Below are 16948 nucleotides of genomic sequence, written 5' to 3'. Positions count from 1 at the left end.
CAAACCTCCCAAGAAGTTCAGCTTCTGTCTCATCACTCTATAGACTATTTTCCCAAAAGTCTTGTGGAAGATGTTTTCAAGATTTTTGTTAGTAATTTTGGTAGGCCAGCCCCTCTTGAGAAGGTTCACTCCTGTTCCATGTTTTCTCCACTTGTGGATAATGCTCGTAGTTCACTGGAGTTTTGTAACCCTTACCAGACTGGTAGAAGTCAATGATTCTAATTGATTGTTTCATAATGTGTTGCTTTTTAAGATATTTTAGCCTAATTCACTTTGACAGGCACTTTGTCTATTTAAGTGATTTCTTTGTTCCACAGGTCTGAAAAAAATCAGGCCTATGAGTGCCTAGTGAAACTGAACTCAGCTTTTCAACTAATGTGGTTAATTGCAGTTCATTCATGATTTAAAAAAGGAGAGCTGTTACTTTTTCACATAGAGCCAGGTAGGTTTGGAAAGGTATTTTTTTCTCCTTAATAAATGAAATCATCGTTTAAAAACGGCATTTTATATTTACTTAGGTTATCTTAGTGTAATATTAAAATATCTGAAACATTTACATGAGAAATATAAAAAAAGCAAAAGAGAAAAAGAAATCGGGAAGGCAGCAAATACAACAACCCTGTAGGTATAGTGTCTTCCAAAATGAGCTTATGTTACATCTCACTCTTCCATATAAAACACCCTGGAGGTGTCCCACCCATTTTGAACTGCCCTTTAATTAAAACAGGCTGATGCTCTTGTTTTGAGTCAGATAATTGTGACACCTGTCATGTTGCAGTACCCAAACAAAGATGACACAAAACGTGCAGCTGAAGCCAAGAAAAAGAATAAGTGTGGAGAATCACTGTTCTATTGCTAAAGACATTCCAGGTGTCTTTAGTACTCTGTGAGGATTAACCTTGTTATTTATTGTACTTTTCTTTCTCATACTTTTATTTCTTGTCATTTCCACATTATTATAGTTGTACATTTGGGGCCTGTTATGTGAGATACTTTCATTGTATCTTAAATTGTCTTATGTGATGGGATAGTTTTATTTGGTTAATCAATTCAGCCTGCAGAAGACACTTAAATCTGCTTTAAAGGTGAATCTCCTCCTCTGAGGTCTTGAATGCCAGGTATTTAACAGCCAACATTTAATGTATAATGTGTCCAAGTCTGTGCAGCACGTGTGATGCTCCTGCAGCTAAATCAATAGGATTTTACAGGAACTGCCAACTCCATCTTACAGTAATTCCTTGTTTCATGATGTCATGCAGCCTCCATGCAAGCAGACAATGCTCTTGGGGGATGAATACGGACAAAAAAGAACACTGGAAAACATGATGGCTTTATGTTGAATGGGCTGTCTTTGGCTTTCTTTTGCAACTCTGAGAGGATTAACTATTGTTTTTGTTTTTTTTACTGGTGGGAGGATGTTCATGTTATTTTTCTATAGGCTGGATATACAATTTCTGCTGATCTGGGCTAAGAGGGGTGTTTGTCCCAACTGGAAAGCAAAGCAGTAGGTGCTGTCTGGGACATGTGTGTGGGCGGTCAATGAATTCATGTTTTTACTTGTTATCGTGCCCGTTCAAGACTGAGAATGATAAGAATAAAAAAATAAAGGTATAGAGGGTTAGAAGTATTCTTTAGAGCCCAAATACAAGACACTGAACACCTCCTACTGCCTATAAGGAGAGCGAGTGTGATTTTTTTTTTTTTAAGTGCAGCAATGATCCAACACCTCCTCAATCCCCTCCCTCAGGGCTCTCTCCTCCGGTCCACTGTTGCAGTATCTTGTTGTGCTGGACCATGAGATACCAGCCCATCCCGGAGTATCACAAACAGCCCACAGCACCCCCTCTCTATTTCAAGCCACCTTCATGTTGAAACATTTGCTTCTCCTCACCACCACAGAAAAAGAAAAGCCTCCAGTGTTTCGTGTATTTGCTTTAAATGGAGCTCAAATGACATCACATTGCTGCAGTGCTGCACTGTCCATGAAAGGTGTCAGTCGTTTCCTCTGATATCAAGAATTTGTCCACTGGCCACTTGGCTCTGCTCTGCTCCAGACATCATGGCGTGACCAAATGTATTCTTTTATAGCGGGCTCGTGTTACGCAGGTGGACGCCTGCATGAAGAGTAGAGGCGCATTTTCAAAGGTTGCCTGTTCTCTGGGACACAGCAAGATTTCCTGCCACATCCCGCCCGAAGAAATCGACCGCATTGCTTTGTAGAAAGAGCGGACGGACCAAGTCGTGTATGAAAACTAATTGCTCGCATGGGTACGTATAGTGTTAGAGGAGAAAGAGAGAGAGCGAGAAAAAACAGTATCAGTGCATGGGTGGGATTCCTTCATTGCGCTTCAGATAGGGGAAGTTATGGCAACAAACGTCTACAGTGAAGGTAAATAAATGTCAGGAAATTAGGCACGATAAGTGCGCTGTAGTGCTGTAATTAACAGAAACCCGGTGTTGGTGGAGACTTTTCCGACCTTTGCTGTTTTTGATTGACTTGAAGCCGGAATTTGACGCCAACCTTCAACCGTGTGAGGCTTCTTTTTTTTTCTTTCTTTTTTTTCAGGAGTGCAACCTATCGCTTCAAAAAGAGCCCCATGCTGCAGTTCTCCATCCCGACACCATCTGTACTGCAATTCATCACAGGCGTGAGATTTATTGGAAATTTAATCCATCGTTCCTCCGCGTTACAAACCCGTATGCGGGGGACCTGCTACGACCACGTACTCACGCTTTAACCCATTTGAAGACGGCTCGGACGCAACACTCGGACCCTCCTGAGCTTCTGGATTTAGAGATTTCAACCTAATTATATTCTGCCTGCCTTCGAGCCCTAATCGGATCGTACTGGGATTTTAGGTGGGGTTTTATCCCGATGCAGGTAACTGGGAAGGACTGTCTCTTGTTGATGACACTTAAGCAGCAGATTGTCGCTCATTGGGTCCCTTGGATTTTTGCAGCACAAGCCTGACCAGCGTAACAAGAAGGGTTTTACACCTGAATTTGGAATAAATGAACTCTCGTCCCCATCCGAGTTTCGTTGTGAATTTATCCGCTGAGACAAGTGTGTGGACAGCGAAATCATGTGCATTGGGATCAAGCCTTTGGCTTCTGCTATATTAGTCCCAGTTCCACTTCTGGTAAGTCTCTCAGACTTGGTGAGAAATGTAAATTAGACTTTTGCAGCTGTGACACATACGTGGGTGCAATGTGATGAGCTAAATGGTGTCCAGATCTGTGATGTGCGGCATGGATTGTGCAAACTAAATATAGAATAATAGGCCTCCGGTATCTATCTATCTATCTATCTATCTATCTATCAAATCATTTATGTATCTTGATGCATAATGTGCAAGTCTTTCAAGGCTATTCACAGTAGTCTGCTGGATAATATGGTATAAACCTGTCTGGCAGAGATGTCTTCATGTTACTTGAGATATCCAGTTCTCACGTGGTTGTTAGTACTGTTATATATCTGATAGACTGAGTCCGATGGGCTCACAACAGCTCTGTCATAGGGCTGACAGAGCTCCTAACTGCAATGAAGACGCTTAAACAGTGACACAAGAGTTGAATTCCCACAGACAGAAGCGCGTGTGGAAATGGCCCGGGTGTGTCTGCATCAGCACCACTCAGAGACCAAGAGTTTTCATAAATTAGCAGCAGCTGCTGGAATCCTCCCATCAGGGTAAATTGCACTGATTGCTCAGAGAGTGGACCGTCTTACACTGGAGCCACAGAGCCTGAACCATCAGGAAACTTATAACTGTATTGTTAACTTGCAAGTTTAAAAAACATTCGGCCAGATGATAAATTTGTATAATGAGTAGAGGCCTTTTCAGGATGTGTGCACTGTATATTATTCTACTCCTGACCTTTGTTTTGGCAAATCAGCTAATCAGGTTTAGAAATGATGAAGGGATACAGAAGCACTGATGCAGCATTCTAATGATCTCATGGGCACTGTGAGTGAATTCTGCCTATAATGGTTGCAGCTGGAATTTTCAGCCCCTCTCATCATTTTCCAGTTACTTTATAATCACTGACTTGTTAGACTCAATGGAGTGGCTATCCCAATTTTTGCACAGTGCTTCAGAGGTCAGCATTTGTCCCTGAAATATCTATTTATCACTTAGAGGACATCAGTTACAGCTTGCAGGAAAAATGAGAACTCACGATGCCTGCATGGAGGTATAGAGGTTGTAAATCAGTTAGATTGAGGTGGGGTTACATTGTCAATATCTTTCACTAAAGTCAAGTGAACATCCCTTGTATAGCCCCGCTTAATCCACACAATATCTTCTAAGACATCCCCTGGGATACATGTAGACATTGGACAGCTGTGTGGCTACATTAGGGCAGGCAGTGAGTGTTACTGCAGCTTGCAGTGCTATTGGAAAACACTGACTGCCAGCTGTATCTATGGTATACACCCTCCTTTAGCATGTATGTTCCTACATGACAGAGCACCCACCGTTTTCACGGCTGTCAACTGCAGTAAAGTGAAAAAATAACAGTTGTCATAAAGGAATTATACCATAGTCTGACAGATGACTAAAGGCAATAAAATACTATACTGTATTTGTCATGTAAGGCTTTTATTGTAAGAAGAGCACAAACAGCTGTCTCAAGGGCTTGACTCACTCTTATTGCTTAGTTTGAAGTAAAGATTTAACCCTGTGTTTTTGGCAAAAAGCAAATTGAAATGATGTTTGGTTAAAACTGTGCATCATACAAGTTTTGACATAAGAGACTTGAGAAGTCTCCTTTATCAGAGGTTAATGAGGTTTCTCCTTTGGAGGGTTGATACCCTTGAGCTTCATAGGATTTGTGATTTGAATTAGCAGTGCATGAAGCAGGGTTCTTATGTATTTAAATGCCTTTTTTACTAGCTGTGTGCGTTGCAGTAAGTGGTGATGATCATGTCTTGTCAGTTTACTTGTCAGTGTGTTGCAGGATGTTACAGCAGAAGCTCAGAGCATTTGCTGTCATGTGTTTGCCTAATGAAATCAGACAGGATGGTCATTATCATTATCATGCATTATTGCCAGCACTTCCATGTTCAGCAATGCTAATGCAGGCAGTAGACTGCTGCAGAACAAATTAATATCTCAGCAGGTAATGCCATAAAAAGAAAGTTACAGTGACATGTGTGCTGAGGTTTTTTTTTTTATTACTATTTTGCTTTCTAGGTTGCTATATGCAGGCTGAGGGGTTAGATTAATGAGGTCTCTCTGCCTTGCCATTCTGTTGCATTGTGTTACAGCAGCTGCTCATGGTGCTGGTGTCATGTGTTAGCATTATGAAATCAGGACCAGTGGTGGGTTATCAGCCACTGCAGGAATGAGAGCAAACACAAGCTATTGATCTGTATTCAGGACTATAAAAGACTGTATAGGGCAGACATGTATTTGTTCTCTATACAAGGTATATTAAAATAGCCCTTTACAGTGAGTCATGTTCTCAGCTTGACATTTTCAAAATGCACACATTTGCTGAAAAGATTACTTTTTCCAAGATACTCTAAGCTATCAATCTAAGAGTTAAAATAGTGGTGTAAGTAGTGACTTTTGGCATGGTTTTTAGTCATTTCTTTCCACAGTTATGTACTGTATCATGGTGACATATGATATTGTGGGCTGATTCCAGCATTGACTAACATGTTTTTCGACAAAAAAAAAAAATGGCAGTATCATAACATTTTATTTAAGGAAACAAAGAGCAAAAAAAGTTTTTGGGGATAATATTGTGCATATCTCGAGAGAAATAAATGGTGTCAGGGAGGAAAAACTCCTCTACCCTCTTGTTAATTTTTCTTGAAGTTTGGATTTTGCATGCAGAAAAGAACCAGTAAAGAAAAGTGAAAAGTACCAATTAAGTTGTTATTGGTCAAAAGAATGAGATAGATGTTTCTCCCAAGGCAAGTCAAGTTATTTAGCACTCGAGATGCATGAAAAAGGTTCGAGAAATGGCATAATTACAACTAGCCACAAAGATCAAAGGAGTAGCCACCAAAGCACTGAAGCAATTAAACTAGAGCTGCTCTTGGATTTTATATTTGAGCAGTAACAAAGTGACAAAAAAAGCAGTGGGGCTCTCAAAGGAGGAAACGCAGGTAAATAACATACAGGCCTTGAGATGCAAAAAACACTTTTGAACTTTGCGGCATGATGGATTTCAACAGGGAGAAAATACAAGAGCAAAAAAAATATTAAACTTAATGCCCACTGCAGTAAGTTGTCAAACAACCTTTGGTGCTTATGTTAGATGTATAATTTATTCCGTAGACATTACTTCTTTTTGCTCATCAGCACACGGTGTATTATGTTGCAGTGTGTTGAGGACACAAAACAGGTTTTTGTGCAGAAAGCTGATGTTCCTTCATTACAAGAAGGTCCTAACTCCTGGGTTTGTCTGCATGCAAGAAGCAAGATTTAAACACTGCCTGTTTGAAGGTGAATGTGACTTTAGTAGCTTAGACGTTTGACCTGTCCAAAATGTACTCTGTGAATCTGCTGTTGCATGCTGGGATGTGCTACTGTCCCCTGTGATTGTGAAAAGGACAAGCACATATAGTCTCTTATTTGCTAAGTTAGTTCTTTTACTTTGTGATGTATTTTTAGTCACACAACTAATCAAAAGTTAATAAATTGAATTTGAAAAAAAAAAGTCATTTAAAAGCAGAGCAGGTGAAAACTGGCTAAAGCATTTCAAAAGCACAATTTAAAGGTGCAGAAGTCAGAGTAGCAAGACTTTGTAGCTTTTGCACTTGGTCATTTTTGATATCTCTTAAGAGCATTTGTATTCTGACTTGGTAACCTTTGGAAGTCATGATTGCGGCAATTCTCATTTTACCCTGAAGGCTTTTAGCCTCTCGCATCTGGGTAGTAAGTCTCAATAAGAAGAGCTGTCATTTATTGTCAAGGAGTGTGAATCTGCGTCTGCAGTGCACTTGTTAACATTGCCGTTGTTTTTTTCTGACAAATAAGTGATGAAACGGGTAGGTACAAGAAGCTCTGGTTGTTAAAGACTGACCTGCTTTGTGCTCTGTAAGATGTAAAATGTAGTAACAGGGTGTAAGGGAGAAGATACTGTGGTTTGTGATATAGAGGGAAGCAGTGGATAGTCATTTTGAGGGCGGCTAACTGTCTAGCAGAGGCATACAGATTCATAAAAGAATTCATAAGGTGGTGAGAGAGCCAATTCTTTCAGGAATATTGTGGATGAATATGGTCAAGCTGATCCCAGTGGTATGCAGCAGTTATAATCCAAGCATAGCATATTCCACCTGTCTGGAGCAGCCAAATCCTGACGCAAATATTCAATTGGGAAAATGCTTATAACCTGCTATGGAGCACATGGCATCTAAACTGCAGAGGCGCATCACTGCATAGTACCAGCCAGTTGCCCGTTCCTTCTGATGACTCAGAATATTATTGGTGACATCTATCTCCCTCAAGAAACAGTGCTGTGCAGTCGTCCTGCCACATGTGGCAGCCTTAAACTGTTGCTCTCGACGCTGCGTGTCAGAGCCTCTAAATGGTCATTTAGATGAAGAAATGTGATATCATTGTGTAAACCAGAAAAAAGCACTAGTGTAGAATAATAGCAAACCTCCAGCTTCTAGTATTTTGCTGTTTACCTGAAGGTGACATTGATTTAGATAATGCTTTCAGGAGCTGCATCTGGTCCTATTGATCAATATCTTCTACTAGAACAGCATTTCACTTTGGCTCTCTTGAGCAAGCCAATTAAGGGAGCTACATGCTCTCATACAGAATTTGAAATGTGCACAAACACTATCATCCCCACAGTGCCATTAAATAATGCATAAGGACAATATATTATTGTGCTGTGCCTACTAACACAGGTCTTGCTGGTCCTGTTAAGACTTTCTCCTCTGAACTCAGAAACACTGGCCAAAATTTAGTGCCTTTAATGCACTATTCAATCTTGACCGATGATGCATTAGGAAAAAGATGAATTACTCCTCCCGAATATGCCACTGTGATGAGAGATCATTCGTTGCTTACTTATTGATTTGTTTGTCAGAAAGTCGTATGGTGTGCTCTTCATCAGCCTGCACCAGCCTCACTGGAGATGTGTGGCTGTGCTGCCTATTAAAGGCTGGAACACTACAAAAGCATTAACTGTTCTAGTGAAGTGATCGGTTAAGAGCCTCGACCGTCACATTCTGTTTCCTCAGTTTGGTAGAATATCGGGCTTTAATAGAGACACATGCATAATCCAGCACCCCAGTGCAACAAAACAAGGATTCTGTGAAAAATATCTTGTCACTGACCATATTTTCATCTAGTTGTCTTTTCCAAGTTTCTTTGCATGCTGTTCCAGAACAGATGTGGGTGCTGAATAAGGTTCTCTTCATGCGCTTTGATGATGTGCAAAATAACAAATAGCATAAATCTAGTTGTTTCTTTCATTTTCCCCCTTTTTTAATACTTAATCAAAGTGCTTTCTGAGTTTTGAGAGATTTACGGTCACACATCTTGATTTCATGCTTTAATAGCTGACAAACAACAGCAGAAAAATCCAGCTCACCTTGACTAAATCTCTTCTTAGTCTTGATGTCTGCAAGCAGAAATTCACAGGACTATTGCTGCATCTAACTAGGAGAGATCATCACACAAAAGCACTGCTTAAACGAGATGGAAACTATATTAGCTCAAAGAAACAGCAGCAGCAGAACATCACGCATTTGGCCTGACTCCATGAAATAAGTTTTACTTTGCTGCACTCTTTGGTGAATGTGTTATTTGATATTTATTTAATATGCACACACGATCCACAAACTGATAATTTACTGCCTTGGGCTTTTTTTGTGAAACAAAAAATCAACGTAGCAGGTTTCTTTCAAGGTGTGGTGCACTATATTTGTGTAAAACTGCAACTTACTGCTGTTTAAATCTTTGAGACCCTTGAAAGCTTTATAACTCTGAAATACAGAGAGCATTCCCAGCAGAATAGATTGAATGTACAGCGAGGCAGAATTGCTGCGCAAATAATTATTGATCATTGGTTTCTGAGAGTAATGGGTGTAGAAAACATCCCTTATGTTGTTTGTAGGTTAAATATTTACAATACCTGCTTTTATGTTTGACTTTTTTTTTTTTTTCAAAAAATTCATGTGCCTTTAAAAAAGAACTGTCAAGAATGTGTGAAAGAAAGACTTATCATAGTCTGCTTTCTAAAGTTTCTGTGCAGTGTGGTCGATTTATTTGGCCCTACTTTTCTTCAAGTAAGCAGTATAACACTTTGATCATCACATTATTGCACATACATGAGCAGAAGGACAGTTAAATAGGGAGGATTTCTTGCTGACACCGAATGCAAACTCTAGCCAAGGACATCTATTGCTCAAACCAACATTATGGGATCTTTCCATCCTTTCCAAATTATTCACTGAAGTTCACCTGTTAATTACAAGACCATTTGCTGCTGTACTGATTCCAACAGAGAGTTGTTTTCAGCAGGTAATCCTCATGTGCTTCTTTCTTGTGACTGATTTTTCTATCTCTGGAAGATACCCAGTTTTTCCCATGAAACCAACTGACTGTTTAGTGGGCCATTTAAAGCCTGCAGAGCATTAAATCTTCACGTGTCACATGCATTCATGTGTTGCATGTACTGAATGATTGATCCTGCTGTGTGTAGCACAGAGTAGCATATTGTAATTTACATGGTATAGCGCTAGGGTTTTTTTTCTTGTTGGGTGAATTAGCACCATTTCTGTCTTTCTGTGGTTACAGCTATCTGCTATTTGTCAGGAGCAGATGTTAGGCATGCCTAACAAGGTAAAACTAAAGCAGTCCTCAAGCAAGTTATATATGTAGGCTAAAGAATATAAACATAAACTTGTGACTGAGAATTAACGCATATACAATATACATAAAATGCACATTGTCCATTATTTTATGCAAAAACAATATCAGCTGACCCTAACTCTGTTTAATAATAGAAGATGACATGTTTTGTTCTCTTTGTATCAAACTGTGACCTTAGAATCCCACTAGTGCCACAATTTTAAATTTTACAAACAGTGTGCAAAACAGTTTTTTTCTGAAAAGCCTTTTTTCCCCCGGTTGTTTTCCAAGATATTTCTGAAGCGGTTCCACCATCATTCACAATTCATTTTTGTTTTATGCAGCTGAGAACAGATCCTCTACCTCCTTTTTCTTTGATCATTTCATTTTCAGAAAAGGGCTCAACACTGCACTCAAAAATCAAACATTTTTTAGTAGGCATTGAGATTCTTGTGAGTTTACCTCATTCTGTCACATTCCCGAGTATATTTTGGGAGTTCTTTGACCATTTATTTGGTCCTAGTATTTTACTTTGAATTTAAACCACATGATGATTGTATAAAGCTTAGTAATTCTTCCAAATGCCCCAAAATGTTTATAAATGTTTGTGCCTGTTGTCTAGATACTCTTCCATTTATCCTTGGTGTCTCTGCCACTCTAGTGTATTAGCCTGCTTTTGTTTATTTGTACATATTGGCATGACTAACTTTGGATAGTGATTCTTGAGACTATAAACACAACAGTAGTAAGTTTTACTCATCCCATAGTCATATTTATCCCATCCACCATTTTCCACACAATGATGAGTAATCTTTCTGAACACCAAAACTTGCATTCATGGAAAAGTAAAAGAAAATATATAACAAAGAGTATTTCTGTCAAAACCTTTTCGAGGACATTTCTATCCTTTAGTAGGGCACTAAGAGTACCTCAAAGAATTTTATTTCTTTTGGAACAAAGCCTCATCTTAAGTGGCTCAAGTGTACACTTCCTTTGCATAGTTACTGCTAAACAAAATGCAGCTCAGCCAAATATAGTATAGAACAGCCTATAACAGCACAATCTTTGTGTTTAAGGTTTGTGGAAGGACAACTTATTATAGGTGTCAGGGGTTAAAGTGGAATTTATGCCAGGATGCTCTTTGGCATAAGACCAAAAAGCAGCAGTGACAGGCAAAATATTTGCACATAAAAAGGCCTCCCATTGAACCAAAGAGTATCTATGCTTTAAAGAATAATCCTCTGAATGTGACTGTAAGAATAGTGGAGTCCAGTCATTTAAAAAAAAAAAAAAGAAACATTGAAAGGAAATTCATTTAAATTCAGCATTATTTTAAATACACTCAGACATTAATGATGTTATTTCTTTGAAATGATCAAACTGACTAATTTTAATTGCTTTCACATTCTGCAATTTTGACCTGAATTTGAGACTGACATGAAGCTCAACCTAATATTTTGCTAGCTCATTTCAAGTAGGCCAACAACGTGTTTGAAAAATAGTAAAAATCAACATTTATGTTGTTCCGGAAGAATATGTGACCTTTTGATATTGAGTCATGAAACAAAAAGAGGTCTCTGTCCCTGCCCTATTTCTCTCCCTGCCTTGTCATCCATTTATCAATATCTTATTTGGAGGAATAAGATCTGAAAGATTCGATCACCCTGTCCTACTGACAATAACCAATACCACTGTCATTGGGGCCAAATAGGGGAAGGATAAATGTGCACCCCATTAAGGTAGTGTTGACTGCCCTCCATAATGCATGCTGTATGGACCAAATTAAAAAAAAAAAACCCAACAACAGTGCTCTCTCACTAATGCCAGTGAGAGAGAAACCCACACATACACTGAGGAATATTTTCCCACTTTCATGTAGAGAAAGAAGGTAGGCCATATCAGCAGGAGAACCTTGTTCACATGCAATGACTTATTTAGCTGTAATTAAATCGTAATTAGCGGCCATATGTGGAGGGATATCAGCTGAACAGCTAACAAGTCATAGCAGTTGCTGTGTTGTTGTTTTTTAAAACTTGTTTTCCTCTGGCCTGTAGTTGTAGGAACTTCTCCCTTTGTTTTTAAATGTGTGTAAAATGGCTCACCTGCTTCTCCCCATTCCTCACTGTTCACACACAGAGTGCAGTCTTTCACTGACAAAGACAGACACCCATTGACAAAAAAAGGGTTTAGGAGAGAAGATAAAGTAGTGCCTCTGCACGTGCACATTCATTTCAAAGATTGCAGTGTTGCATGAATTAGTGCGCGTGTGCAAGTTCCCACACATGAGTGTTGGTTAAATGTGGAGATACTGACATGAGACCAGAGTGAGGCTGATTACATTTATGAATGTAAAAATAACAACAATATTCACTATATTAACAATAATGGCCAAACAAGGGGCGATAAGGGCAATCACTCTCACTATTTTTGATCCTTGAAATCATCAAGCCTAGCTACAACACCCAGCCCAAATAACCTCTGGATATAATAACTTTTATTATTAACCTTTGCTCACCTTATTTTTGTCTCTCCTTTTTTTCATTAAAGCTCTTAACAGTAAATCTAGTGTGTTTTGGGGCAAACTGTTATCAGAACAGTTGACAACAAAGCTTAACTAATAGTAAAGAGCCAGTCAAAGGAAACATTAACAGACAAGAATCAAAATATAGTCTTTTTGGCCAAAATTGTGGCATGCTTGTGGCACCTCTTCCCATCTACCTGCTACTGGGGAAAACACTTCAGGTACACTTGGGTTCTTTCATGCATCAGGGACAAACAACACTGATTTGATGGCTTAGTTGGAGGTGTTGTTGGTCTACCCCGTTCATTGAGTGGCAAGCAGCAGGGGGTGTTTGCACATGAGCAGTATTGTTGTTGGGATTGTTACTAAGATGGAGACTGCATTGTTTGACAGAAAAAAATAGGTGTATTGTAATTTTCTCCAAAGATGTTGTGGTTATAAAAACATGATCAGGATTAATGACTTTAATTAAAATTTCCAGAGTCCATAAGGTTGTTTTAGGAAAGCCCCAGTTGACTTACTGTTTTTTTAACTATAAAGTGTGAATGTCTGTTGTGGCCTATATAACTTAAAATTTGTTCAAGGTAATGAGTTGAATCTAGCTAATCCAGCACATCGCTTGGACACTTGTAGTCACCTCAGTGCTGGGATGGTCAGGCTCTGCCACTTGCCTTTATCTGACCTGATGATGTTGTCATAAATATGAATGATGTACTCAGACAAAGGCTTTTCTTTCACTAAATATGTGTAGGGACTGATTTTTATCAATGGCAATATTCCACGCAAATCCTGCTTTCTTAAAATATTAATATATTTCTGGAGTCATGATAAATCATAGCACTACCAGTGGACTAGTAGTGTGTTTTTTTTTTTTTTTTCATGCTTACATAAGATGTATCCGCTGAAGGATGGGTCATTTGCATGCCATTTTCTCAATTCAGTGTTTTGTGATGCAGGGAATCATTTGTAAGGGCCTGCACTCAGGGCAGGTGGGTGACATTGACTTACATGAGATGTGAAGTGGAAAAACAAAAGCTACACCAACTCAAACTTCACTGTTGGGCGAAAAACAGCAGTTGAATCACAGTCTCAACCCTCAGCCTGTCTGTCTGTCAAGATGCATTGAGACATGCCAACCGAACTCGTGTCAGAGAAAACAGTGCCCGGTAGAAGGTCAGCTGTATATCATGTTCATATGAGCGGCACTGAGACGTGAAACACGATGAAAGCTTTATGGTTTGATAACGACATCAATATACTATGTAGCAAAAATACCAAACAAACCAGCCTAGTAATGGAAAGTGATAATGTTCAAGAGTGATTATCTTCCATCTGGCAGTAGCTGTGTGCTTTAGGTCTTTCGGAGCCATCCGTGCTTGCAGTTATTGATGATGCCCTTAGACAGGCTTCACCAAGATCAGTTGATTAGATTGGTTTGACAAACTACTTTATCCGTTGCGGGACTTGATAGATGATGACTGGATGTAGTCTTTGTTAGCTGGGTGTCTATTGACTAAAAGGACTCCATTTATGGTGGCCAAGATCAGTGCTGTAGGACATTTATAAAGTGTGTCAGCCTTCTTCTGGATGTTTGAATGGATGAATGGTTAAAGACTGCAGTCCTATCCTCCATATTTGAACTGTACTGTAAAGACTTGACCTCAGGTTCACCGTTCTGTATGAATGCACGCTTCAGAGTTTCCCAGCACTTTTTACTGCAGAGTGAGTGGTTTTGCTTAGGAGACCTCAGTGGTAGTGAAAACTTTATTCAATAACTTATGTTGTCATTTCTTTACTCTGATCTGAACACTATGTCGATTTGTCTCACAGTTTGTTTGTACAATCATCTAAGGATGCAGGGCTTTTGTTTGGTCAAAAAAGATGCAGCATCGAAATCATCCTTTTCTTCTGCCGATAGGTTTATATGATATTTATTGTCTTGCAAGACAATAATGTCTTTTCGAGCTGGACAGCAAAAACAAACAAACAAACAAAAAAACACCCAACATGAAAGACGAAATAAAGAAATGAAAATATAACTTATCAGCTTCCAGGAGTCTATAGTAATGAGGCTTTTCGCCAAGGTACTTGGCTTAACATGATATACTGTAAAGACAAACAGTCAGTCCTTTCAAATGTTTGCAGCAGGAGTTTTTCACTGTCTTTGTTAGAAAAATTGCAAATAACTGTTTAGCCTTTTACATACGGGTGGAGTATTTGCATGCTTCTTATCATGCATTGTTCAGCAAAACTTGAGGCCTTTTGTCCCTCCCCTATATTGAAAGCAATTGCTGATTGATCAATCAGTGACTGAGGGCTGCTTTGTTCTTATAAAATGTGCATGGAAAAATCACACTCAGGCTAGTCAGTTTGTTTTTCCAGTTGATCAACTTTGTCAATCATTTTGGCTCTAAATGAAGTTACTAACACAAAGGAAAATAACCAGATCTTTCTAATAAGAACTTGCTTATGTGGTGCTGAAAATTATTTTACTGATTATTGAAAAACTCTTCTTCTTTTATATCAAGAAGTTATACAAATATCTATTGTTAACGGCAAATAGGTTTGAAATCTTTGTTCTTATGCCAAACCAAGGAACAGCTCAGTTTCAGTATAGTCTTAATTATCATAGCTGTAACTTCGGAAAGTAGACACTGAGACATCTGTCTCTCTAGTTTTAATAGCTTCAGAAAGATCATGAATCTCGAGAAAAAGATTGTCTTACAGAGGTAATATCACATGAATTTAAGGATTATGTTGCTATTGGTGTATCTATTTATTAATCATCCTGGGCAACAGGAACTTATTTTTTTAAATTTAACCTTTATTTAACCAGGAAGATCACATTGAGATTAAAAACCTCTTTTTCAATGGAGACCTGGCCAAGATAGGCAGCAGCAAGTATCTCACATTTGCAACAATTACACAATTAAACACAGACAACAACATCACACACAAAAAAATAAAATAATAAAATTCAATTTGGGAATATTTTGTGGTTAAGCTAAAAAAAAAAAGTCAATATCAGCAACAATTGTCATCTCAGTTTGGCCTCTGTCACCTTCCCTTGCTCAGGTAAAGCTTCTGTATGTGACATAAATACAGTGCGTTTTCTAATTGCTGAAATGCTGCATGTTAATATGACAGAAGGAGAAATGTAAAATGCCCATTCCTTTGTTTCATACTTTGTTTATTTTGCTGGATGATTGGGTGCTGCTTTGTGCTTAGTGCATGTCTCAGAGGAAATAAAGCTCCATTTCAGGATGAAAAAGAGATAACGTCTAAGAAATCCTCAAACTGAAAGAGCTCATGGCATTCGCTCAGTAATAGCAGATGGATACCCCTTTGATCCACGGTTAGCGAGGAAAAGTCGATTGAGTGACTGTGATAAGACTTTCAGCAGTTAAGCACTTCTATTGTATCCTGACTTAACTGTATTTAGAGTACACGGGCATTTTTCTAACACTCTTGTTTAAATAGGGAATCAAAATGGAATTACAACGTAAAGTACATATATACTCATTGTCCAGTTTTTATTTGACGTTTCTCTTCCCTTTTTTTTCTCTTTAGAAATATCTCAAATCATTGTGTTATAGATTCAGCAAGGTGCTGAAGAAGCACTTCTCAAAGAACACACTGAAATTGAGGAGTCTGAGATAATGTGAGCTTTGTGACAGAAGTGCCATCCTGCTAAAATTACCGATTAGAAAATGTTTCCCCTTAAATGTCCTAATCTGTGAGATACCATTTTCTTAGCAGTACGAAATAGGAAAACTGTTGCCTTAATATTTCTGGTATTAAGAGAAGAGCAGATAGTGTGAGAACCTATCATTACTCTTATCATTATAATTTAGCTCTGTTCCTGTTTAATGTGGGGCTTTGGTAGCAATCCTTAGTTTGCACTAAGAGGCCCAAAGTGTGCCAAGAAGGTAGATGTTACTGTGCCATCCTGCTAAAAGTACCGATTAGAAAATGTTTCCCCTTAAATGTCCTAATCTGTGAAATACCATTTTCTTAGCAGTACGAAATAGGAAAACTGTTGCCTTAATATTTCTGGAATTAAGATTCCTAAATTTCGACTTTACCATCTGAATACTGAATCACATTTGTTTAGTTTTTTGTCCACTGTCCAATTTAGTTTTGCTTATACACAGCATAATCTCAGTGTTAAGCTGACAGTTATGGTACCCAGTATAGTTTTCTGCAGCTGAAGACCATCTGCTCGAAGGTTTGATATGTTGTGCACTCACACAGAGGCTCCTCTGGATACCGTGACTGGTTATTTGAGTTACTGTTGGTTTTCTGTCTCCAAACAGCCTAGCCATTCTTTTATGTCCTGTGCCATCAACACTGCATTTTTTTTTTTACCAATTTTTTCCCTTTTTTACACCGTTCCCACAACACCTTGTGATGGTTGTGTGTGAAAATCCCATCTGAGCAGCAGTTTCCGAAATAGGAAAAAACTGTTACTGCACAGTCAAAGTCACTTACAGCTTTTTTTTCACCGCTATTCTAATACTGGTTTGAATTTTAGCAGATACTCTTGAGCTTAATTGTGTAAAAACATGAATCGCATGTATCACATTACGGAGGAGATTTGAGAGGA

General features: G+C 38.7%; 1 protein-coding gene across 4 annotated transcripts in view; it reads left to right on the top strand.

The window, feature by feature from the left end:
* The first annotated feature begins 2080 nt into the window (after positions 1-2080).
* The window catches only part of lrfn1 (leucine rich repeat and fibronectin type III domain containing 1), a 132125-nt gene continuing 117257 nt past the window's right edge, over positions 2081-16948 (top strand). For 3 of the 4 annotated variants that reach the window (XM_063494088.1, XM_063494089.1, XM_063494086.1), the window contains exon 1: positions 2081-3140. The gene's annotated coding sequence lies outside the window, so the exon portion shown is untranslated. The remainder of the gene's footprint in view (positions 3141-16948) is intronic. The other variant, XM_063494087.1, reaches the window with a different exon arrangement.

The sequence above is a fragment of the Pelmatolapia mariae genome, linkage group LG14 (assembly GCF_036321145.2).
Source record: "Pelmatolapia mariae isolate MD_Pm_ZW linkage group LG14, Pm_UMD_F_2, whole genome shotgun sequence".
Classification (NCBI taxonomy): Eukaryota; Metazoa; Chordata; class Actinopteri; order Cichliformes; family Cichlidae; genus Pelmatolapia; species Pelmatolapia mariae.
Note: the sequence above shows the minus strand (reverse complement) of the source record. Positions and strands in the feature narration are given on the sequence as shown.